The 26,284-nt window shown below is 41.1% G+C and overlaps 1 protein-coding gene and 1 pseudogene across 2 annotated transcripts in view; both read left to right on the forward strand.

Annotated features, from left to right (window-relative positions):
* Nucleotides 1-26,284, forward strand: part of CCSER1 (coiled-coil serine rich protein 1) — a 1,276,606-nt gene that overhangs the window by 318,736 nt on the left and 931,586 nt on the right. The gene's annotated exons all lie outside the window — the stretch shown is intronic.
* Nucleotides 13,330-14,424, forward strand: LOC143974813 (ADP/ATP translocase 2 pseudogene; annotated as a pseudogene).

The following is a 26,284-nucleotide window of genomic DNA, read 5'->3' on the forward strand; positions in this document are numbered from 1 at the left end:
AAAAAAAAATTAAGAAAGGTCGTAAACCCTGTTTTGTAGATTTTCAGCTAGGACTGTATACTACTGTCACTAAGACATCTGGTAGCAGCAGCATGCTTTTTGTATCACCTGTTATGATGGGTCTGAAAAAAAACAGAAAATAACCCCATTATAGTACAAAAACAGCTGATAGTTACAACTATAAGGGGTTCATTTATATGGTGAAACAGTGTAACTTATACCACATACATGAAGCTATATGAAGGGGGGGTATAAATACTTTATATTAAAGTAGTACTAAAGGCTGAGACTTTTTTTTTTTTGCATGGATATAATCATTTTAAATATAACGTACGATACTGAGAAACTTTTACTTTAAATTTAATTAATAATAATAGTATGCCTTATGCCTAGTAATGCCTTAAAGTGGTTCTAAAGGCAGAAGGTGTTTTACCTTCGTGCATTCTATGCATGAAAATAAAATAAAAACCTGTGTGCAGCAGCCCCCCTAATACTTACTGAGCCCCATCTCGATCCAACGATGTTACACGAGAGACTCGGCAATCCAAGACTCTCCCTCCTGATTGGCACCATTGGCTCCCGCTGCTCTCAAAGTAAATGAACCAATGAGGAGGGAGAGGAGGCAGCACCAAATGGACACGCAGAGCAAGAGTATAGAACACATTAAGGTAAAAAAAAAAAAAACTTCTGCCTATAGACACTCATTAAATCACTTCCTTCTCCTGCCCAGGACTACCTGTCCCATGATGTCTTGCTCCTCACACATTCACAAGTTCTCAGACACTTGCTGACATGTATGTGTCCTGCACTCTGTATACTGATATGTAAACAAATAATGCATTCTATATGCAGGCCAACAAATTGGATAACCAACTTATCAGTAATGAAAATTGACAACTATTTCTATTATCAGTTATAACTGATTATGTTGATTGGTTGTTTCAGTCATAATGGATACAATCTGACTGCCCTCAGGCACCTGCAATTATCAACTTGCCCCTGAACATGAATGTTCTTTCTGGTTGCTGTTTCCTTAGACAAGTCATGTATACAGGCACCTCATAGACATTAAATATCATTTGATCAGAAAGTAACCAGATCTGGTAACTATAATCTCATAAATTTGGGAACTGTTAAATTTGCTAGTTGCTGTTTCACCTAATTATTTGGCATCCAATGTTTGAGGTGTTCATATGGGGGGAATTTGCATGCACAGGCTGGAAATATGTAACTGCTGTGATCTTGATAACATTTAAATTACATATGAATTTACCTTGCAAATAATATATTGTGCATTGACAAAAGTTTAGTTGTATGGTTTTCAGCAAAAACAAGAATACAGTGATTGTAAATGATCACCTTGTAAGACAACCCATTCAATTTTAAAATAGAAATGAAATGAAAGGCAAAACATGTTTGTATAGATTAAAAACACATTATGAATACATTTTTTTTCCCCTTTTTATAAGTGACGAACATTTTGACCTCTGGCAGCAAAATGCATAAAATTGTGGTGCAATTTTGCTGTGATTTGGCCACGTTTTGTGTTTTCCCATGTCCGACGATAAAAGTAGTCCCAGTGTACATGAAGCCTTAAAGTCTATGGGACCCAAACTTGATAAATCAAAAGCACCCCTCACATTTTTGTAGCTATTTTATTATATCTTTTCATGTGACAACACTGAAGAAATCACACTTTGCCACAATGTAAAGTAGTGAGTGTACAGCTTGTATAACAGTGTAAATTTGCTGTCCCCTCAAAATAACTCAACACACAGCCATTAATGCCTAAGCCGCTGGCAGCAAAAGAGAGAACATCCCTAAGTGAAAATGTCAAAATTGGGCCCAAAGTGACAATATTTTGTGTGGTCACCATTATTTTTCAGCACTGCCTTAACTCTCTTGGGCATGGAGTTCACCAGAGCTTCAAAGGTTGCCACTGGAGTCCTCTTCCACTCCTCCATGACGGAGTTGGTGGATGTTAGAGACCTTGCGCTCCTCCACCTTCCGTTTGAGGATGCCACACAGATGCTCAATAGGGTTTAGGTCTGGAGACATGCTTGGCCAGTCCATAAATTTTACCCTCAGCTTCTTTAGTAAGGCAGTGGTCATCTTGGAGTTGTGTTTGGTGTTGTTATCATGTTGGAATACTGCCCTGTGGCCCAGTCTCCAAAGGGAGGGTATCATGCTCTGCTTCTGTATGTCACAGTACATGTTGGCATTAATGGTTCCCTCAATGTACTGTAGCTCCCCAGTGCCGGCAGCACTCATGCAGCCCCAAACCATGACACTCCCATCACCATGCTTGACTGTAGGAAAGACACACTTGTCTTTGTACTCCTCACACGGTTGCCGCCACACATGCTTGATACCATCTGAACCAAATAAGTTTATCTTGGTCTCACCAGACCACAGGACATGGTTCCACTAATCCATGTCCTTAGTCTGCTTGTCTTCAGCAAACTGTTTGCAGGCTTTCTTGTGCATCATCTTTAAAAGAGGCTTCCTTCTGTGATGACAGCCATGCAGACCAATCTGATGCAGTGTGCGGAGTATGGTCTGAGCACTGACAGGCTGACCCCCCACCCCTTCAACCTCTGCAGCAATGCTGGCAGCACTCTTACGTCTATTTCCCAAAGACAACCTCTGGATATGACGCTGAACACGTGCAGTCAACTTCTTTGGGTGACCATGGTGAGGCCTGTTCTGAGTGGAACCTGTCCCATTAAACCGTTGTATGGTCTTGGCCACTGTGCTGCAGCAGTGTTTCAGGGTCTTGCCATTCTCCTTTTAGCCTAGGCAATCTTTACTGTATGTAGAGCAACATTTCTTTTTTTCAGATCCTCAGAGAGTTGTGCCATGAGGTGATATGTTGAACTTCCAGTGACCAGTATGAGAGAGTGAGAGCAATAACACCACATTTAACACACCTGCTCCCCATTCACACCAGAGACCTAACACTAATGAGTCACATGACACCATTGAGGGAAAATGGCTAATTGCTCCCAATTTGAACATTTTCACTTATGGGTGTACTCACTTTTGTTGCCAGAAGTGTAGACATTATTGACTGTTGAGTTATTTTTAGGGGACAGCAAATTTACACTGTTATACAAGCTGTACACTTACTACTTTACATTGTGGCAAAGTGTAATTTCTTCAGTGTTGTCACATGAAAAGATATAATAAAATATTTACAAAAAATGTGAGGGGTGTACTCACTTTTGTGAGATATTGTATATAAGCTATTGGCAATAAAAAGGTTACGGGGGACCCGGGTACTGCCCTGGGGGACATGTATCAATACATTTTTTTTTTTTAAATCGGTTTTAAAGGAGCAGTGATTGTACTGATGCTTAAAGTGAAATAATTAAAATGAAAAAAATAATTTAACTGGTTGCTGCCCACCCATCGTCAAATATCAGCATCCGTGGCTCTGTAGCCATGTGATCAATTACATGTGTCCAATCACAGCCAGTCATATGTAAACAAGGAAGTGCCGGTAATCAGCGCTCCTCGACTCACACTGACAGAGTGTGTGGCGAGGAAAGCCGATCAGCAGCATCTCCAGGCAGGGGGGACAGCTAGTAATGTAATCAGGCCAATGACCATCAGTGCCCTGATTACAATATAGAAATACAGTGTCACCATACAGTGCTAACCATTGCCGACCAATGCCAGCAATCAGAGCCCACCAGTGGCAGAAATCATTGCCCATAAGTGCCACCAATCAGTGCCCATTAGCGATGCCAGTCAGTGCTGGCAATCAGTGCCACCTATCAGTGCTGTCCATCAATGCCGATCACTTCTGTATATCAATGCCCATCCGTGCCACCTATCAGTACCCACCAGTGCTGCCTATCAGTGCCCACCAGTGCCACCTAACAGCGCCCACCAGTGCCAGCTAACAATGCCCATCAGTGCCGCCTATCAGTGCTCATCAGTGCCCATAAGTGGGCATGTTAATGCCGCCTCATCAGTGCCCATAAGTGCCACCTCATCAATGCCCACCAGTTCAGCCTATCTGTGCCACCTCATCAGTGCACATCAGTGAAGGAGAAAAATTACTTAGTTACAAAATTTACTGACAGAAAAAAGTTTTTCAAAATTGTTGGTCTTTTTTTATGTAAAAAATAAAAAACCCAGGAGTGATTAAATACCACCAAAAGAAAGCTTGATTTGTGTAAAGAAAATGCTAAAAATATTTGTTTGGGTACAGTGTAGCATGACTGCGCAATTGTCATTCAAAGTGCGACAGTGCTGAGTGGTTAAATATAGTGCCTGGGGGTCCCCTTAGTCTGCCTGTAAAGTGGCACATCTGTCCCATGTATAGAAGGAACCTGCTGCACGTTTTTGTCATTTTGTAAACAACAGCTTGGGGAGCCAGTCTGTATGATGAGGCTACATTTTATTGCATTTGGAACAATATTAGAGGTTTTTTGGATAAATTCTGGTGTCTATTTGGCAGACTTTGGATGGAAATAACAAAGTTTTACACCACAGTGAGCAAGCCTTATGTGAGGAAGCCAAATTATAGTACACTCAGGCCAAGATTAATTTAAATTTTTTTATTTTTTTACATAAAGTCTGGTGTCTCTTTCCCAGACTTTGGATAGAAATAACAGGTGTGGAAAAATTGGGCCTTGGGTGTTGGTGGTGCCTTCACACCAAAACCCTTCACCATTATCCTTGGCAAATGTAAGATTGGAATTTGCTCTTTAAAATGTCCCACAGGTGCAGAAAAATTGGGCCTTGGGTGTTGGTGCCCGCATCCTGTAACTCCACACAGTTGGAGGGCGCAGGACTGACACTATGTTAAAATAATTCAGCTGACTTGTCCGTGCATGATGGTGCGGCTATGGCAGGAGTAGCTGTGGACAAGGAGGCAGAATAAACCACTCTGGCAGCTGCAGTGGACTGCAGACTAATTTCAGCTTGGGTGATAGAGGATAAGGAGGATGGTTTAGTGAGCCAGTCCACCACCTCCTCTGCATGCTGTGGCTGGCAACATCGCTAAACAGAGACAAATGGGCCCTGCCTGTGGACAGACCATATTCACCTTTGCCTGTGGACACATACGCTGCTGGCCCCCTCAGAGACATGAGAATGTCTGTTTCTCCTTGAGGGCCTACCAGACGTGATGGAGGGCTTATTACCCAAATTTAATGGATACTGGGAAATGTGTAATTGGATGCACTTTATTCAATGAAAAGTGGTGTTTGATACAATTAAAATTGAAGACTGGCGCTGACAGAAATGTAAAAACTATAAAAAATAAATAAATAAATAAATAAAAAGGGAAAAAACTGTGGCTGACAATTTACAAAAGGGGACAGGCATGGGACAAAACCCCCCTCCAAAAAATGTAAAAAAACGCACCAACCAAAAAAAAAAAGAGAGGGGTATACAGCACTAAATGTTATGTAATGCTGTGTTAAACATTGCACGACACTAACACATTACAGTGACACTACACTATACTCACACTACACTTATGCCCTGTACACACGGTCGGACATTCCAACCAAAAAATCCATCTGATTTTTTCCAACGGATTTTGTCCGAAACTTGTGTTGCATACACACAGTCGCACAAAGTTGTCGGAAAATCCGATCGTTCTGAGCGAGGTGACGTACAACATGTACGACGTAACTATAAACGGGCCAGTAGCCAGTAGCTTTCATCTCTTAGTTTATTCTGAGAGACACTTTGTCCGTCGGAATTGTCTACACACGATCTGAATTTATGCGATCGGATTACGTTGGCGGAAAATTTTAGATCCAGCTCTCAAACTTTGTGCGTCGGAAAATCCGACAGAAAAAGTCCGATAGGGCCCACACATGATCGGATTTTCCAACAACATAATCCGATCTGACTATTTCCATTGGAATTTCCGTGTGTACAGGGCATAACACTACACTAACAGTCCACGCTCACAATAACACACTAACTCACTAGTAGCAAACAGCCCTGCTCTATCTATTTTCACTCCAACAACACACTGCAATGGGTTCCTGTGGGAAGGAACCTTTTATAGTGTGAGGAGGGTATATGAGCACTGAGCATTGATTGGGCATAGTCATCTGTCTGTGCTCTGTGCCCTGATTGGGCAAAGCCTTGCACCTGACCAGAACATCCCAATCGAGCGCCCCCGCAAATTTGGGCATTGCAGAACAGGCGAACAGGCGATGTTCGGGCTGAGCTTTTGCTCCGCTTGAATTGTTCTCCCAACTTTATTACCAAGTAAAATCCAAATATTTACACGGCTTTATAAAAAATACATTCAACGATGTATTACTGAATATATTACCGAATACACTAGAGTTGCTGTATCTTCTGTGACTTTTATATCTGTTTGAATTTCCGCATATTTATGCACAAACCTAATTCTATCAACTTATTTAAGATCATTGTGTGTGCAATAAAAATAATGTCTGATGTTTAGAAAAATGTGTTATGCCCTGTTCCTGGTTCTTTCATGGTCTGCTTGGTTTATGCAATTCTTAAATCATTTATATCACATTTCCTAAGCCCTACATGGCAACCCTTAGCCTTGCAAGAGCTTTTGCACTCGTTTTTAGCTTTCTAGCTTGCAGCGCCTTCTGTCAAAGACAGGCACATTCCATGCCACAGGGATGGACAGGATCACCGAGTAAATGTAAACAACAATGGAACTGATGCCCTGCAGTTTGTTTACAAGGGATAAAGTCATCTGTATGTAGTATGCTTCATTCAGAAGCATGAGGCATTGGTTTACTAAATATAGGCTGCTTTCTTTGCAAGAGAAGTTGCATTGTTCAAGAGAATGTGCCCCAGAGCTCAATGAATGTGGGGAAATTTCACTTTGCAAAGAACATCCAATCATGTGCAAGTACATTTTTTTTAAGGAAATACATTTTTGCTTGCACGTGATTGGATGATGGAAGTATGATTCACTTTATTAATTAAGCTCTGGGGAAAATCCCCTTGCAATGTGCAATTTCCTTGCAAAGTGAACAGTCTGCCATTTGTTAAATTAACCCTATTAAAGTGTAATATTTGTGTGCCTGTAATAATCTTTGCAACCTATGTTTATTATTGCCCATAGTCTTCCCAACCTCTAGTCATTTTTGTGCATGTGCTCACCCTGTCCTGCATTGTTTTTCTGCCCATAAGCTCTCTAATGTTTTATGTGCACACCTGATCCTTTTTGTTTATTTATTTGTTTGCTTCCAACAAAATCCTTCTTGAAGTAGCATATGAGGGTACTTGTATGTAGCAGTTTTAAAGCATATTTCCACTTTAACATACACTATATTGTCAAAAGTCCTGACCTCAACCCGATAGAAAACCTTTGGAATGAATTAGAGCTGAGACTGTGAGCCAGGCTTTCTCGTCCACATCAGTGCCTGGCCTCACAAATGCACTTCTGAGGAATGGGCAAACATTCCTATAGACACACTTCTATACCTTGTGGACAGCCTTCCCAGAAGAGTTGAAGCTGTTATAGCTGCAAAGGGTGGGCCAACTCAATATTGAACCCTATGGGCTAAGACTGGGATACCATTAAATGTCATGTGCATGTAAAGGCAGGTGTCCCAAATGTTTCCAAATCCAATTGTCATTGGGGCAGAAAATTAGGTGACATCTTATGAACAGGGGCACATACAGCAAAGCAAATGTTACGGGGGTGTTAACTCTTCCCTATATTATCCAAAAAGCTAAAACATTTTTTTTTCAGATCCTCAGAGAATTCTTTGCCATGAGGTGCCATGTTAAACTTCCAAAGATTAGTATGAGAGAGTAAGATAACATCCAATTTAACACACATGCTCCCAATTCACACATGATACCTTGTAAGGCCCCTTTCACACGGGCGGCTGTTCTGCCGCTGTTAAAAACATGTTTTGTTATTTTGAAATTCAGAGAATCCTGGCACAGCGTTCACTTGCAGTTGTACATTGCGTTTAGCTGCGTTTAGCTGCGTTTAGCTGCGTCTGCGTTTAGCTGCGTTTGGAAAATTCTTGCCATTTCTGATGTGCTTCCTATTGTTTTTCTTTCCTTGTTGCCGCTGCTATCTGCAGGAGAAATAGTACACTGCGATTACCTGCGGTTATGTGCTTATAGCTGCGCTACATCGCACCTGGACGCATACAATTCTATTTTTTCTATTCGCACCAAACCGCATGTAACGAAATCGCGGCTAAACGCTGTGTGTGAATGGGGCCATAGGAAAGCATTGTGTGCTTTTAGCTGCGGTAGAAAACTAGAAAATCCGCAGCTAAAAGCACCATTCTATCCGTCCGTGTGAAAGGGGCCTAATACTAACAAGTCACATGATACCTGGGAGAGAAAAAGGTCCAATTGGGCCTAATTTAGACGTTTTCACTTAGGGGTGTACTTACTTTTGTTGCCAGCGGTTTAGACATTAATGGCTGTGTGTTGAGTTATTTTGAGGGGACAGCACATTTACACTAATATACAAGCTGTACACTCACTACTTTACTTTGCGCAAAGTGTCATTTCTTCAGTGTTGTCACATGAAAAGATATAATAAAATTTTTACAAAAATGTGAGGGGTGTACTCACTTTTGTGAGATACTTTGTATATATATATATATATATATATATATATATATATTTATATATATATATATATATATATATATATATACTGAGCAAAAATTATAAACACAACACTTTTGTGTTTGCCCATATTTATCATGAGCTGAACTGAAAGATCTACGACTTTTGTACACAAAACTCCTATTTCTGTTAAATATTGTTCACAAATCTGTCTAAATCCCCATACACACTATTAGATTTTCTGTAGATTTTTGTCTTCAGATTTACCAAAACTATATAATATGAGGTCAAACCTTAAGAGTTTAAATTTGTATACAATCAGGCAGGCCCTTGCACTACATGGTTTTGGTAAATTTGAAGACAAAAATCTTCAGAAAATCTAATCGTGTGTGTGGGTCTAAATCTGTGTTAGTGAGCACTTCTCCTTTGCTGAGGTAATCCATCCACCTCACAGGTGTGGCATATGAAGACGCTGATTAGACAGCATGATTATTGCACAGGTGTGCCTTAGGCTTTCCACAATAAAAGGCCACTCTAAAATGTGCAGTTTTATCACACAGCACAATGTCACAGATGTCGCAAGTTTTGAGGGAGCATGCAATTGGCATGCTGACCGCAGGAATGTCCACCAGAGCTGTTTCCCTTGAATTGAATGTCCATTTGTCTGCCATAAGCCATCGTCTCCAAAGGTCAGGGGCGTCGCGAGGGGGTGGCTAGGGGGGGTTGAAGTCCGGAATGTGATCCCCTAAAGCCCTGAGTGTCAGCTCTGCAGGGTCTCCAATGCTAGCCCCGAGCCCTGGGACCAATCTGATCCCGTGCGGCCAAGTGCCAGAGCAGGTCCCGCCTTCTGGAGCCTGTTGCTCCGGTACCAGTCAGTCAGTTGACCCAGGGCTTTTACTGTCACGTTTTCGTGGTTCCGAAGCCCTCGGACAAATTTTGGTTGATAATAAATTTAAGAGGACTCAACCGTTACTTATTACACAAAAAGTTCAGAATGGAAAGTATCTATTCTGTAAGGAAACATCTTCAGGCAGGAGTTTTTATGGTCACTCTGGACCTGAAAGACGCATATTTACATATACCCATTGCTCCAGAACACCAGAAATACCTACGCTTCACAATACACATGCAGCAGAATATAGAGCACTGGCAGTTCAGGGCACTCCCCTTTGGTCTGGCAACCAGTCCAAGGGTTTTCACGAAGGTAATGGCCGAGGTGGTAGCATACCTGCATCTCCAGGGAATAAGTTTGATACACTACCTGGACGATTTACTGGTCTACGGGGTGGATCAGACGCAGACTTTGAGAGACAGGGACACAGTGCTGGGGACCCTGGAGACCTTGGGTTGGATGGTCAGCCGGGAAAAGTCCTAGCTCACTCAATCCTAGACCAAGCTTTACCTGGGCTACCTGATAGACTCACAGACACAGAAGTTGTTCTTACCAGCAGAAAAGGTAGCGAAAGTCCAGGGTGCAGTTATCACCCTCCTCCAAGGGGGGGGGGTAGCCTCCCTGAGGTATATCATGAGACTTTTGGGTCTCATGACCTCTTGTATACTGGCATTGACTTGGGCGCAGCTCCAAGCCTTCCTTCTTGCCTCCTGGGGAGGAAGAAAAGAAGCACTGGAAAGAAGAGTGTCTCTCACAGAAGAGGTCGCCCTCTCTCTACGGTGGTGGCTTGACTCAGACAATCTGTCAAGGGATCGCCCCTGGTTCCAGATAGACCCGCAGGTTCTAACCACGGACGCCAGCGCCTGGGGTTGGGGGGCTCACTTGGGAGACCGGTATACCCAGGGGTCCTGGAACCGCAGCCAAGCCAGGGAGTCCTCCAATTTCAGGGAACTTCTGGCAATAGGCAAGGCGCTAAGCTCCTTCCAAGAGCAGCTTCAGGGCAGAGAGGTACAGGTCCTCTCAGACAACCTGGTCACGGTTGCCTACCTGAACCACCAAGGGGGGACAAGGTCAGGCAGGCTGAGGAAGTTGGCACAGGAGATCCTAGAAGAAGCGGAAGGGAGGATCCTTTCACTTTCAGCGGTACATATAAAAGGGTCACTCAATTTTCAGGCCGATTTCCTAAGCAGACCACCCATCCTTCAGGGAGAATGGGGGTTGAAAAAAGAGGTCTTTGCCCTGGTGTGCAGACATTTCGGCAGGCCAGAAATAGATTTATTTGCTTCCCGGAGGAATGGGAAAGTCTGCAGGTTTTTCTCCCTCTTCAAGGAACAGGGGGCAGAGGGGGTAGACGCCTTTGTACAGATGTGGGATTTCAGGCTGTCGTATGCCTTTTCCCCACTAGCACTCATTCCCAGAGTTCTGCAAAAGTTGGCTCAGTCAAGGACAGACCTGGTGTTGATAGCACCCTGGTGGCCGAAGAGGGTTTGGTTTCCTTCCATTCAGAACCGTTCAGTAGCTCCCCCGCTGTGCCTGCCAGTACAACGAGACCTGCTCATTCAGGGTCCAGTCTTTCATCCCGAACCGGGACGTCTCTCTCTCTGACAGCATGGCTCTTGAGAGGGAAATCCTCCATGACAGGGGTTGCTCGGAGAAAGTGATAGATACTCTTCTCCTCAGTAGAAAGGGAGTGACCAGGAGAATTTATGCAAAAGTCTGGAAAGTTTTCTCCCATTGGTTACAGTCTAAGCAGGGGGCTCTCCAGATGATACCTATCATCCTAGATTTTCTTCAAGAGGGGGTGGACCAGGGATTGGCAGTTAGCACTCTCAAGGTCCAGGTGGCAGCCCTATCAGTGTTTTTTGACAGGAGGCTAGGACAAGAACCCCTGATAAAAATATTTCTGTTGGTCAGGGAAAGGGTGACCCCAGTCAGGTCGGTCAGGTGCCCTCCGTGGGACCTATCCCTGGTGTTAGATGCCCTGACAAGAGGGCCCTTTGAGCCGGTGGCTCAGGTTTCCGTTCAATTATTATCATTTAAGTTAGCCTTCCTTCTGGCTATTACCACGGCCAGAAGGGTTAGTGATATACAGGCTCTTTCAATTAAGGAGCCATTTTTGCGTATCCTAGAGGATAGGGTAATCCTCAGTCAAGATCCCCTTTATTTGCCAGAAGTAGCTTTGGGGTTTCACAGAACACAAGAGATTATTCTCCCGTCCTTCTGCCTGAATCCTAAGAATAAGGAAGAGGAAAGGTTCCATCTCTTAGACATCAGGCACTGTCTCCTAGTGTACTTAGATAGAGTAAGAGACTAGATAGAGTAAGAGACTTTAGGAGATCCAGTCGCTTACTAATCACCTTCTCAGGGAAGAGAAAGGGTCTGCAAGCTTCTAAGCCAACAATAGCGAGATGGATCAGACAGACCATAACTATAGCTTATGGGCAGGCAGGTAAACCAGTGCCTACCCACCTTAAGGCACATTCAACCAGGTCCCTGGTGACCTCCTGGGCAGAAAGGGCAGGCGCCTCAATCGACCAGATCTGCAGGGCAGCAACATGGACTAGCCACAAGACATTTCTGAGGCATAACAGAGTGAAGTTGTTGTCCCCTCAGGACTTGGCATTTGGCAGGAAGGTCCTACAAGCGGTTGTCCCGCCCTAAGGTAGGCCTGAGCTTCTTGCTTATTGTCTCAGGTATGCCGTCCTGGAAGATGATTGGAGAAAATGACCAGTTACACTTACCGGTAACGGGTTTTCTAGGAAATCTTCCGGGATGGCAGGCCTACTTCCCTACCCTTGTTTTGTTGGTGTGGTGTATTCACTCCTCACAGAATGTTCCCTCTGACACTGGTGTGGGGTTTTCCTTTGCCACAACTGAGGTTCTGAGGGAGGGGTGGGAACTTTTAAACTTGTTGTTGATTGTGTTTCCTGTCAGGTGGACCAGTCATCTCTCAGGTGTGGAAAGTCAGGTGTGCCATCCTGGAAGATTTTTCAGAAAACCTGTTACCGGTAAGTGTAACTGGTCATTTTTGTGTACATAGAAAAAGATGAAGATCTTTCGGTTCAGCTCATGACAAATTGGGGCAAGCATAAAAGTGTTGTGTTTATAATTTTGCTCAGTATGTGTATATATATATATATATATATACATATATATATATATATATATATATATATATATATATATATATACACACTATATTACCAAAAGTATTGGGACACCTGCCTTTACACACACACACACACATGAACTTTAATGGCATCCCAGTTCATAGGGTTCAATATTGAGTTGGCCCACCCTTTGTAGCTATACCAGCTTCAACTCGTCTGGGAAGGCTGTCCACAAGGTTTAGGTGTGTGTCTATGCTAATATTTGCCCATTCTTATTATGTCTTACCTTGTTGATGTTTCTAAGATGGAGGTGTCATAGCTGATTCTAAGAATGCTGGAAAGCCTCACAGTGTTTTTGTTCCTCACACAGACTGAGCTATGCCTCATTAACTTATAATGCTGGAGGGAGGTTTCTAAAGTTTCTTTAATAGGACAAGAAGTGTTCCAATCTAGTTTACAGCTGATAATAAAGAAAAGCAAACACAACACAGACATGTTAAACATTTTAGGCAAGTAAAAAGCACTTTAAAACCTAACCAACATTTTTTTTTTTTTTAAACAATCACAATTTGGTTGCGAAACTTTAAAGAATGATGTAGTCCCTACATTTCATATTCCTGGTATGTGCCTGTTGTACCGTGTACTTGTATGAAAAAGTGCCCTATTCTCTTTGTATTGCTTCCTTTGTGTGAAATCCCTGACGGTCTCTCTGCTTTCCTATTAAAAACTGACCACACTAAGCAGGATAATACATCATGATCGCCAGCCCTCGGAAGCTCAGTGCTGCAGTAAGAGCCACTCTCCTAGAACACCGGCCGCCATCATGACCGACGCAGCAATCTCCTTCGCCAAGGACTTCTTGGCCGGCGGCGTGGCCGCTGCTATCTCCAAGACCGCTGTAGCGCCCATTGAACGAGTCAAGCTTTTGCTTCAAGTCCAACATGCAAGCAAACAAATCACAGCCGACAAGCAATACAAAGGAATCATGGACTGCGTTGTCCGTATCCCCAAAGAACAAGGTTTCCTGTCTTTTTGGCGTGGTAACCTCGCCAATGTGATCAGGTATTTACCAACCCAGGCCCTCAACTTTGCCTTCAAAGACAAGTACAAGAAGATCTTCCTTGATAATGTTGACAAGAGGACCCAGTTCTGGCGTTACTTTGCTGGAAACCTGGCATCTGGTGGAGCTGCTGGAGCTACCTCCTTGTGCTTCGTCTACCCACTTGACTTTGCTCGAACCCGTCTAGCTGCTGATGTTGGAAAGACTGGCGCTGGCAGAGAATTCAAGGGTCTTGGTGATTGCCTTGCCAAGATTTACAAATCCGATGGGCTTAAAGGTCTCTACCAAGGTTTCGATGTGTCTGTCCAGGGAATCATCATTTACAGAGCTGCTTATTTTGGAATCTACGACACAGCTAAAGGTATGCTTCCAGATCCCAAGAACACACACATATTTATCAGCTGGATGATTGCTCAGACAGTAACAGCAGTGGCGGGCTTTGCCTCTTACCCATTTAACACAGTCCGTCGTCGTATGATGATGCAGTCTGGAAGAAAAGGAGCTGAGATCATGTACAGTGGCACAATTGACTGCTGGAAGAAGATAGCAAAAGATGAAGGTGGCAGGGCTTTCTTCAAGGGTGCCTGGTCCAACGTGCTCAGAGGAATGGGCGGTGCTTTTGTCTTGGTCTTGTACGATGAGCTCAAGAAAGTCATCTAAGTTTATCCTTGTTCAGATGTCTGACCTGGCATGTTGTATTATGTAACATACCCTGAATGTTCTGGACTTTCTTTTTTTTGTTTTTGTCAAGCACACCTTTATTTATAAAATGTAACTGGTAATTTTACTGGTTGATATTTGGGGAAACAAGTTTATTCCATTTCACCAGCTTTCCACATTAACATAAATCATTCCCTTTATACCCACTTAACTATCAGTGGGGCCTGCATTTGTAGTGCACATCTGATAGGTGGGCTTACCTGATGGCACTCAATTCAACGTTCTTCATTTTTTATTTCAGTCATGTTTTTAAATAACCTAGGTTGGAGGAAATAAAAAATATGGATCTAAAAAAAAAAAAACAAAAAAAAAAAAATACATCATGATCAGCTCTATAGCTGTTCTAGGAACTCAGCCTACTCTCCTCCAATGACTAGACTTGTCTTGACACCCCCCTCCCCAGCCTTTTACTGGGAAGATCTGTGTGCTATTGCTTCTCCTCCCCCGTCTCTTATGCAGCTGAGAATAGAGGGAACATGATCACTTAAAAAAAGGGGGGGGAGGTATTTATATATATTTTTTATATCTTTGTTTTGCCTTTCATATTTATTTTAAAACCGAATGGGTTGTTTTAGAAGGTGAGGGTTTGGACTCACATGCATGCATGCACAAAAGGACATAGTAGTGAAATATACTCACCATGGATTATTACCGATAGATGGGAAAAATTGCCAACAATGTAGGGCTTTGGGTACAGATGCAGACCAAACAACTCATTATGCATTTCTCACATGCAGTCTTGAAAAGGTACATTTTCCCTAAAAGACTGCTGTGAGAAAATTATGATGCCAACTATCAGATTATTCTCTGTTGAGAATAATATGCTGAAAATGATTTTCTAGCTTTGTTGATTTTCTACCTCTGTTAAAATATTATTTAACTGTCATATTTTACTTTCTTCTGGATTATAACTGATATGATTATGAATACTACATTTTTTTCTCAAATCCATGCCTTTGCTTATATTATACTAGCCATATAAATAAAACATATCCAAGATCAACATGTAAAATTGTGTATTCATTTCCACATTGTATGTCATACTGTTCTAGCTTACTTTTATTAATCTGATTGATCTTGGAGTTTGTAAACTTACTTTGTGAAGATCCCCACACATCCTTGAATTATGTGACATGTATTCACTATACCCTGTGTGTAGGCACTGCTGTGTCACATATTTCACAGAGCCTGCCTTCTACACAACAGAGGTGCTGAAAGGAGGAGTTTCAAGAGGTGGAGTCAGTATGGGGATCGCAGCTTGCAGGCAGCAACGTACCATGGGATATGTAGTCCTTAGAAATTGAAAGTTAACAGCAGAGGAGAAGCTGCAAAGCATGCAGGGAATCCTGGAAGTTGTGGAAAGAGATGACCAGCAGACAGACAGCACTCACAGCATGATAGGATATTTTTCCAGCAAGCTTATTTTGGATTGTCAAATATAATTGTTTTTGTTCAAATTACAATGCTGATCATAAAGTGAACGTGTATACTGTGACCATGGGATTTAGGAGGCAAAAGAAGGAAATTACATTTGTTAGTACATTTGGAAAATGAAATTATTATGTATCATATATAGCTTTATAGCTTTATAGCTATATATATATATATATATATATATATATATATATATATATATATATATATATATATATATATATATATATATATATATATTAGATAGATATATCGATCGATCTATATATTTTATATATGTATATATAGATATATCGATCGATCTATATATATGTATATATAGATAGATCTATCTATCTATCTATATATATATATATATATATATATATATATATATATATATATATATACAGTAGATATATAGTTATATATCATTATGACATATATATCATTATTATGTTTTTTTCTGTTAACAGAATTCATTATGTTATATGGAAAACACCCATGCTTACAGCAAAAGCCTTCTTTCATATAAAATTACCATTAGCATAAGCTTGTGTTCTAACTTTGTTATTTGTAACACTTTTACTATGAAGTCTCTGTTAGAAAATGTTCAAGTTTTCTCTGCGCTGTTCCATTTACACTTCTGTGGTCTACGGATTCATGTACAGGCATCTTGACTCACAGATTGGCACCGTGGAGTATGAAAGGTTATAATTTACTCCTGGAATTCTAACTTTATAAATTTCAGCATCTACAAAGCTAGGGCTTTTAACACTTTGGCAAGCATATTTGCTCATTTGTGCTACATCAATGCACCTTTAATATATTTTAGATGAAGAAAAGGTGCACATTATCTCAGATCCGGGCATTTTGCTTAGTTTAGACAGAACACATTTTACAATATAATAGCAACTACCAGTCAAAGGCAAGTTTTTGTGTCTCCCTGTGTATTTTTTTGAAGAACTGAAGAATGGAGGAACCTAACAAATTCCATGGAGTGTGAAAAAGTAAAATTTTGATAAATTCATCAAACTACAGATATTGTTAGTATAGAGAGTTTTGACATTGCAATATTGTTTACAAGCATGCAATTATTTCGGTCTCTTGGTTGGAACGTGTTATACCCAATCTTCTACCTGATTGTGTGAGGGTTGTAGCTTAAACTAATTCCTCTTGAGGAAAAAGGCTATTAAGTGTAGCTGATTATTTTGAAATGGTGAATAAGGTTAATATTTCTGGAGAATATTCTAATCAAGACCAGTTTGAAGTATTTGTCAGACTTTGCTCTAAATATTCAAAAGTTTGGAATAGTCTGTACAGAACGTTTTGGCAATGTCTTCAGACGACATCCAGTTTGCAATGGATGAAATATATATCCAGGATTATTTCAATACCTACACTCTTGCCAATGATTTTACACATTTGTTGCTAAATTAAAAATGTGAGATTTATACTGTATAGGAAATCTTTGGTGCTTGTTTGAAAAGATTTTAAATGATTATCACATTACAAGTGAGAGTTCAGATAAGGTATTGGCAACAAGATACAGCTCTTCTGTGTCTTTTAATACAGAGTTTTGAGTATTATTGTGAGCTCTTAATTATATAAACTTGCTTGACTTAAACATTTTATGTGTATTCCATATTGAGATATAGGCAAATCGGTTTTGGTTGTTGGAGTTAGCTACCTTTTGAGCATTTTCATTTACATTCTGGTTGATGAAGAACTGAAGTGTTTATTCACCAGATTGGTTAGTTTGGGGGGGGGGGGGGGGGGTTGTCTTCTAAGAGACAAATATAATGGCACATAATATGACAAATAAGGGTAGATTTACCAAAAGTGTAGAGCATCTTCACTTTGGAAAGTGAAAATTTACTTTTACTTAGCTTAGTAAAATCGGTGAAAATTATTTTTGCAAAGAATGACATTGCAATATTCTGGTTGATGAAGAACTGAAGAAATCAAATATATGGGTTGCCTTCAACAAGAGTGACCTGCTATCGACTTGATGATGGCTACGCAGCTTTTAGCTGTGGACATATATCTGTATCCTGTTGCGATTCCTCCCCCAAAAACCCCACCGCTCCCCCTTGACCTTATCCTGCCCTTCTTCTCTTTCTTCCTTTACCACCCTGCTACTGTTGGATTCCTTTAGTCTTTGTGTTTGCTGGCTATTTGACGCTGAGGCCACTCCCGCCCTTCAGTTGTGGATTGCATTTTTCCGATAGGTGGAGCAGACCCCGTGCAGTAGGGCTGTCTTCTACTTGAGTACATTTCCAAATCCCACTGTTAATCATTCTGTTTGTTGTTATGATGATGATGACTCTTCTGTTTTGATTTGCTCTTGGTGCTTGTGGCCCATGTATACACTTCCATTTGTTCTTTTGCTTTCACTGGAGATCTTTGCATTGTTATCCTGCACTGTTAAAAACTGTTGAAAACTCTGATAAACATTTTTGTAACAGAAAGACAAATATAATGACACAAATTATGACAAATAGGGGTAGATTTACTAAAAGGGTAGAGCATGTTCACTTTGCAAAGTGAAAATTCACTTAGCAAGGTACCATTCACTTAGCTTAGTAAAAGACGAATAATACAGTATATTAGCTTGCAAATCATTGGATGATGGAAGTCAGTAGAGCTGTACCTCATTCACAAAGCATCTTTTTTTTATTTTTTATTTTACTTGCACCAAAACATATGGTTCTTTGTTAAAGCTGTTGTATGCCCTAATAAGGAAATACATAAAAAAACCTGTAAGGCAAAGGCATAATGAGCTGGTATGCTGTACTTACTAGCTCATTATGAAATACTTACCTTAGAAGGAAGCTCCCACACCACTGCCAGTCATTGCTGAATGAGCTGACATGTTGCCCCCGGCAATTCTTCTGGGTTCGCAGCTCCGGCGTTATGAGTGGCCGGAGTCGCAATGACGTCACTCCCGCTCATGGCAAGGAGCTCTGGTTTTCCAACAGCGTCAGCCGGACGTAAACCTTCAGCGTGCATGCACCACTCATGTCAGCGGCTGCATGCAAGATGAATATCTCCTAAACTGTACAGGTTTAGGAGATATTAATTTTACCTACAGGTAAGCCCTATTATAGGCTTACCTGTAGGTAAATGTGCTAAAGGGGTATACAACCACTTTAACATGTGTTTTGACATGCAATTTCTCATTCCTATTAACAAACTGTGTTATGGTGCCATTAAAAATTAGGATGCTAATTTTTGTGCGGATGCGGGAATTCACTCAATTTTACTTCCGTTCCTGCACTGCACAAATATGAGCCGAGCCTAATTAGGGATTATTGGAAGGCAAAGCTGGCTAGGCCCCGTCTGACCATATTTTAGCTAAGAAACAGCGGGTTTCAGTAGTCACAGTTTTGAGACACCATCTGCTAATAATTCAGTTACCAAGCAAACCAATCTGCTAATAACTTTCACAATACCAGCTTCAAATTTGAAGTGTAATTTTATAATATTAAACAACGTAAAGCCATTCCAAAACTTGGAGGACATAATATACAGTGTAATTTTTTTTTTTTGATCAGACTTTTCAAATTGTAGCTCTTTATTGTTCAATAAAGGACTTTAAAAGCTATATTAAATAGTTAAAACTACTACAGTATGCACAGTGGATATAAAAAGTCTAAATACACCTGTTAAAATGTCAGGTTTCTGTGATGTTAAAAAAATGAGACAAAGATAAACATTTCAGAGCTTTTTCCACCTTTAATGTGACCTATAAATTGTACAACTCAGTTGAACAACAAACTGCAATCTTTTAGATGGGGGGGGTGAGTAAAAATATGGCTGCGTAAGTTTGCATAACCTACAACTAATACTTTGTTGAAGCACCTTTTGATTTTATTACAGCACTCAGTCTTTTTGGGTATGAGTCTATCAGCATGGCACATCTTGACTTGGCAATATTTGCCCACTCTTCTTTGAAAAACACTCCAAATCTGTCAGATTGCGAGGACATCTCCTGTGCACAGCCCTCTTCAGATCACCCCACAGACTTTCAATTGGATTCAGGTCTGGGCTCTGGCTGGGCCATTCAGAAACTTTAATCTTATTCTGATGAAGCCATTCCTTTGTTAATTTGGATGTGTGCTTTGTGTCGTTGTCATTTCTGAAAGATTAAGTTCCTTTTTATGTTCAGCTTTCTAGCAGAGGCCTGAAGGTTTTGTGCCAATATTGACTGAGATTTTGGAACTGTTCATAATTCCCTCTACCTTGATTAAGACTCCTGTTCCAGCTGAAGAAAAACAGCCCCAAAGCATGAAGCTGCAACCACCATGCTTCACGTTGGGTATGGTGTTCTTTTGGTAATGTGCAGTGTTTTTGTGCCAAAGATATCTTTTGGAATTATGGCCAAAAAGTTCAACCTTGGTTTCATCCAACCACAACACATTTCCCCACATGCTTTTGGGAGACTTCAGATGTGTTTTTGCAAAATTTTGCTGGGCTTGGAAAATCTCCATATTGCCACTCTACCCCATAGCCCACACAGCCAGTACTTGTCAGATATTCCTCCAGCTCCTTTAATGTCTCTGTAGGCCTCTTGGCAGCCTCCCTGGCCAGTTTTCTTCTTGTCATTTCATCAATTGTGGCCCTATTTTCTCCACATGATGATGGTCTTCACGGTGTTCCATGGCATATCTAATGCCTTGGAAATTCTATTGTACCCTTCTCTTGACTGATACCTTCTAATAATGAGATCCCTCTGATGCTTTGGAAGCTCTGTGAGGACCATGGCTTTTGGTGTAGCATGTGACCAAGAAAATATCAGGAAAGACCTACTAGAACAGCTGAACTTTATTTGAGGTTAATCAGAGGCACTTTAAATTATGACAGGTGTGTACTGACTCCTATTTAACATGAATTTGAATGTAATTGCTTAATTCTGAACACAGCTACATCCCCAGTTATAAGAGGGTGTGCACACTTATGCAGCCATATTATTTTATTTTTTTATTTTTACTTCCCCCCTAAAAGATTTCTGTTTGTTTTTCAATTGAGTTGTACAGTTTATAGGTCACATTAAAGGTGAAAAAAGTTCTGAAATGATTTATCTTTGTCTCATTTTTTTTTACATCACAGAAACCTGACATTTTAACAGGGGCATGTTGACTTTTTATATCCATTGTATGTAATTCTAAACTTGGGGAGTAACCCACTATATTCAGTTTGTGACTTTGCATATAAAAACCATTTGCTTTCCTGAATTTACATGTATGCAAAATGACACAACATTAAAAATACAATAAAAAAAAAACGCAGGTGGGTCAGTTTCTGAGTACTTTCTTTATATTGAATGGCATGTAGGTGGGGTGCAGCGTGGGGCAGCAGCAATAAATTACACAGTCAGGTGCAAAGGAAAACTTGTATTAAAATAATTGTATACAATACAGCAACAGTTAACAGCAAACCCAGTGGGAAGGCTGCCCAACTGGGTGCACTCACGGTTTTCAGGAATATGAAGAAAGCAGGCATCAGCCGGATTGACAGCATCTGTTAGGAGAGCAGAATCACAAAGGCTATATGCTGCAAACCGGTAAAGTCAAGGTATTTATGAGAAACAAGTAGATAAATTGGAGGATGATGAATAAACGAATAAAACTTGATTCCATATAAAACATGAAGTAACATTTATTATGTAGCCATAGATAAAGCACACAGTCTAGATAAAAACACAGTTCATGTGTGAACGACACAATCAATATTAAAAGATAAAAGCCCAAATCCCATCCAACCTCAAACACTAAGACCCCTTTCACACTGGGGGGTTTTTCAGGCGTTTTTCAGGCACTTTATCGTTAAAAATAGCGCCTGTAAAGCGCTTGGAAAAAGCCTCATCTGCAATCCCAAAATGAAAGCCCAAGTGCTTTAAGAGCCCTTTCACAATGTCAGCACCCGAAAAACGCTCATAAAGCGCCGCTTAAACTAGCAGGAGTTGGAACCCCTGGAAGCAGCCAGATGGCGGTTCTGAGATGCCTATTTCAGGCAAGGAAACAGATTGCCCTAAGATGGTTGTCGCTGTTGCCTCCGTTCGGTAGAGAATGGATAAATACCATGAATGTAATAATTCTTAAAGACAAAGCGTTATATATAAAACAAGGGACTTTAAAGAAATATGACAAGATGTGGAAACCTTGGTGGGAAGCCAGAGAGATTGATATGTGAATAATAATAGTGTGAAAAAAATACTTTAACGATGAAAAGTGACCCAATAGGAATTAAAGTAAGAGGGCAAATGAAGAGGATGGAAGTGTGCGAGAATGGGGATGAGAGGGAAGTGTAATAGAGTAGGAATCTACATGGAACATCAGCTAGGATGGCCCTCATGATACCAATCCCCTCTTAGGCCACCCAAGATATGAACGATTCTTTTTTTTTCTTTCTTGTTGTCATATTTTTATCTGGTAAGGTGATGGGGGGAGACGGGGGACTGAGGGGCTGTTTAGTTTTGATGTATTTTTTAAACAAAATAAATATCTTAGTAAAGAAATAAAGTTTAAAAAAAAAAAAAAAAACTAGCAGCTCTTTACCAGTGTTTTTCGAGCGCTATTGGGGCGCTTTTAACCCCTGCTAGTGGCCAAATAAAGGGTTAAAAGTGGCCACAAAGCGCTGTTGCCAAAAGCACTTTGCAGGTGCTTTTCAGGCATTTTGCAGGCGCCTGAAAAACGTCCCAGTGTGAAAGATCTCAGTGTGAAAGCCCTCAGGCTTTCACATTGAGATTGCAGATGAGGCTTCTTTCAAGAGCTTTACATGCGCTTTTTTTTAACGCTAAATCGCCTGAAAAACGCCTGATAAACGCCCCAGTGTGAAAGGGGTCTAAATGGAGGGCCCAGCACCTGTGCTGAATACAGGCTCAAGACTCAAATATTATCCGGAAGGCTTGCTGGGATCAGCTGTTGGTGTCCCTCAAGGAAGGCACACTTCCGTGGGGTGTGTAGTAAAGCTGGAGCCCACCAAGAAGATGGCCGCTCACAGGATGGAGACAGTCATGAGGCAGGCCAAGGGAGATGACGAGGCCACTCCGTGTCAGAGGCTCTTTCTACAATCAGATAACTCTTTGTCAAAGCCACTGGTGCAGCTCTTTTTTGTTGAAGCTTAATTAAACAAGCTGAAGTTAAAAGCTAATTGGCTACTATGCACAGCTGCACCAGATTTTGCACTCTCCAGTTTTAGTAAATCATCCCATTGTCTTGGGGCTAATTTTGGATCTGTATTCAAGTGATTTGGATATTTTGAATTTTCTTATAAAAAAAAAATAATAAAAAAAAATTAAAGTTATTAACTATTACAGTATCATTGTTGCTATGTTAAGAATTACCTAATAATAACATAATTATTATGGACATATAGTGATGATACAGGAAGTCTTTTTTGCGGTTCCTTCTATTCTACTTTAGCTTTGGCATAATATTTAGGGCAAGCATTCTGAGCTCTAGTAGTCGGCCTACATGGTTAATGCTGAATAAAAGAAATGCCTAGAAGGATGTCATAGACATACAAACAAGTGAGCTGTTCACATATAATAAATTAAAGAGCATCCTCTTATATTACTTAGTACTTGAGCAGCCCCTTAAATATGCAACAAGCCTCTCAGGTACTATAACATTTGCAAAATGCATCTTTTTGTCTTTGCTATCCCTAGTACTTACTGTATATATCGTACAAGTACTGTATATTCCACAAATCTATTAGAACAGTTGCCCAGCCAGTTCATAATATTGGGAAATGCTCACTTATAGGTTTATTATGTGAAATAAAAGATTTTTACTGCCATCTTTTCATGGTGTCCCCTGGCTCATAGATGGGATTCGGTGGCTGGCTCCAGCCTAGGGAAATCATTTTGATTATATAACAGTAAAGGACACTAACAGATGAATAAAACAGGTGTGACATTTGAATTTAGCATTTATGTGGGTATATAAAACAGTTAAAGCAAAATTAAAACAAAGACAAATAAAGGTAATATAGCTGCATTTGTTTTCTTTTTTAGGCTTTTCTCCTTTATTTTCTTCCAATTATCTGGTCAGTAAAACTAGAGTTGCCACCTCCCTTTAAACCCGAACACATATTGATTACACAGGTTCTGTGGCTGATTAAGGTGGTAATTAAACTCACTTGGTGCCTCATCTGCATTAAATTAGTCTCAGAACCTGTGTAATTCATATGCGTTCGGGTTTAAAGGGATGAGGTGGCAATCCTAAGTAAAACACTTATGCCCCGTACACACGATCGGATTTCTGGCCAACAAAACCATGGTTTGTGTCCGAAGGGCGTTGTCCCAAACTTGCCTTGCATACACACTGCTTGGTCTGTTAACCTCCCTGGCAGTAATCCCGAGTCTGGCTCGGGCTGGGATTTCGGTACCATAAGCGGTAACCCCGAGCCAGACTCAGGATCGCATTGCCGGATACAGGGAGGACACAGGGAGAAGTTTCTTACCTTGTCCCCTGGATCCAGCGATGTCCTCCGCGCTGTGTGATCGAGCTGTCCTCTGTTTGATTCACACAGTGCCCGAGTCCCGCCGAGCTCCATTCCCTGCGACGTTACGGCGCACAGGAGCGGAGATCGGCGCCAAATTCCAAAAAGTAAAAACACACAAAACACACACAGTACTGTAATCTTACAGATTACAGTACTGTAGAACAAAATTACACACCCCTTTGTCCCTAGTGGGCTGTGCAGTGCCATGCATACTTTTATATTATAAATACTGTTTTTTCTGCCTGGAATTTGGAGATTGCCCATAGCAACCAAAAAGTGTCCCTTTATGTCAAAAGTGATTTTAGACCAACTAGAAAACAGCGATAATAAATTAGAATCACTTGCAGAATTGAGCGATATCGATTTGTGGGGAAATTCGTCATCAAACACTAAATCTAATGACAGCGACAATTCTGCAAATAAGCAAATTTCAGTGTGTTAGGATTTGATTACATTATTGAATAATTTTTATTATTATTTATTATATTATAAACTTTATCATACCCGGGATGTCTGCTAGACTCTGGTTTGAACAGATTTAAGAGAGTTATTCCTAAGAATTACAGGACTACAATATAAAATGCCAAATTTCCATGCAAAATAATTGTACCGCTTTCAGCACCTAAAACCAGAACTAATCATACCGCCAGGGAGGTTAAAGGAAGATACAAAATAACCAACTTACTGACAGGATCACTGCATAAAAAAAAAAAAAAATCCTAAAAACAAATGCACAGTTAAGCTATAATGTATAAAATATTTGTTTTTGGGTTTAATACCACTTTAAGACCCCTTTCTCACCACACCGCACCTTGCTTTACCGCCGGATTTGCGGTGGATTTGCAGTCGCTTTTACCCCCCGCTAGCGGCCGCGAAAGGGTTAAAACCGCCGGCAATACGCCGCAATAGCTGCGTTTTTCCGGCGGCATTACAGCGCTGCCCCATTGATTTCAATGGGCAGCAGCGGTGGAGGAGCGGTAAACACACCGCTCCTCCACCGCTCCAAAGAAGCTGCTGGCAGGACTTTTTTCTGACGTCCTGCCAGCGCACCACTGTAGTGTGAAAGCCCTCGGGCTTTCACACTACATACAATGGTGTAGCTTCTTTAGGGCGTTTTGCAGGCGCTATTTCTAATGCTATAGCGCCTGCAAAACGCCCTGCTGTGAAAGGGGTCTTAAGGTGATCTCTGAGAATCAACCTAAATGTACCCTTGCAGTGGAGTCCCCTACATTGCAAGGAATAAATACTTGTTAAGTCTAGGAGGGAGATGAAAAGAGTGTATTACTTATTACATGAAAAGGTCAGCTCTATAGTCCATGTACACTCACCGGACACTTTATTAGGTACACCATGCTAGAACCGGGTTGGACCCCCTTTTTACCTTCAGAACTGCCTTAATTCTTCATGACATAGATTCAAAAAAGTGTTGGAAACATTCCTCAGAGATTTTGGTCCATATTTACATGACAGCATCATGCAGTTGCTGCAGTTTTGTCAGCTGCACATCCATGATGTGAATCTCCCGTTCCACCACATCCCAAAGGAGCTGTATTGGATTGAGATCTGGTGACTGTGGAGGTCATTGGAGTTCAGTGAGCTCATTGTCATGTTCAAGAAACCGGTGGTGAGATGGTTTGAGCTTTGTGACATTATCCTGCTGGAAGTAGCCATCAGAAGATGTGTGCACTGTAGTCAAAAAGAGATGGACATGGTCAGCGACAATACTCAGGTAGGCCCTGGCATTTAAACAATGCTCAATTGGTACTAAGTTGCCCAAAGTGTGCCAAGAAAATATCCCCCACATCATTACACCACAACCTCCGGCCTGAACAGTTGATACATGGCAGAATAGATCCATGTTTTTATGTTGTGTTATGCCGCGTACACACGATCAAATTGTATGACGTACTTAGTCCGTTGAAACGCATTTCAACGGACAATCCGATCGTGTGTGGGCTTCAGCTGACTTTTTCAGCGTGAAGTCCGGAGTACTAAGAAGGCCGGTTTGCACAC

The sequence above is a fragment of the Lithobates pipiens genome, unplaced genomic scaffold (assembly GCF_037356315.1).
Source record: "Lithobates pipiens isolate NorthernLeopardFrog02 unplaced genomic scaffold, aLitPip1_a1.2 Scaffold_13, whole genome shotgun sequence".
In the NCBI taxonomy this organism is placed as follows: Eukaryota; Metazoa; Chordata; class Amphibia; order Anura; family Ranidae; genus Lithobates; species Lithobates pipiens.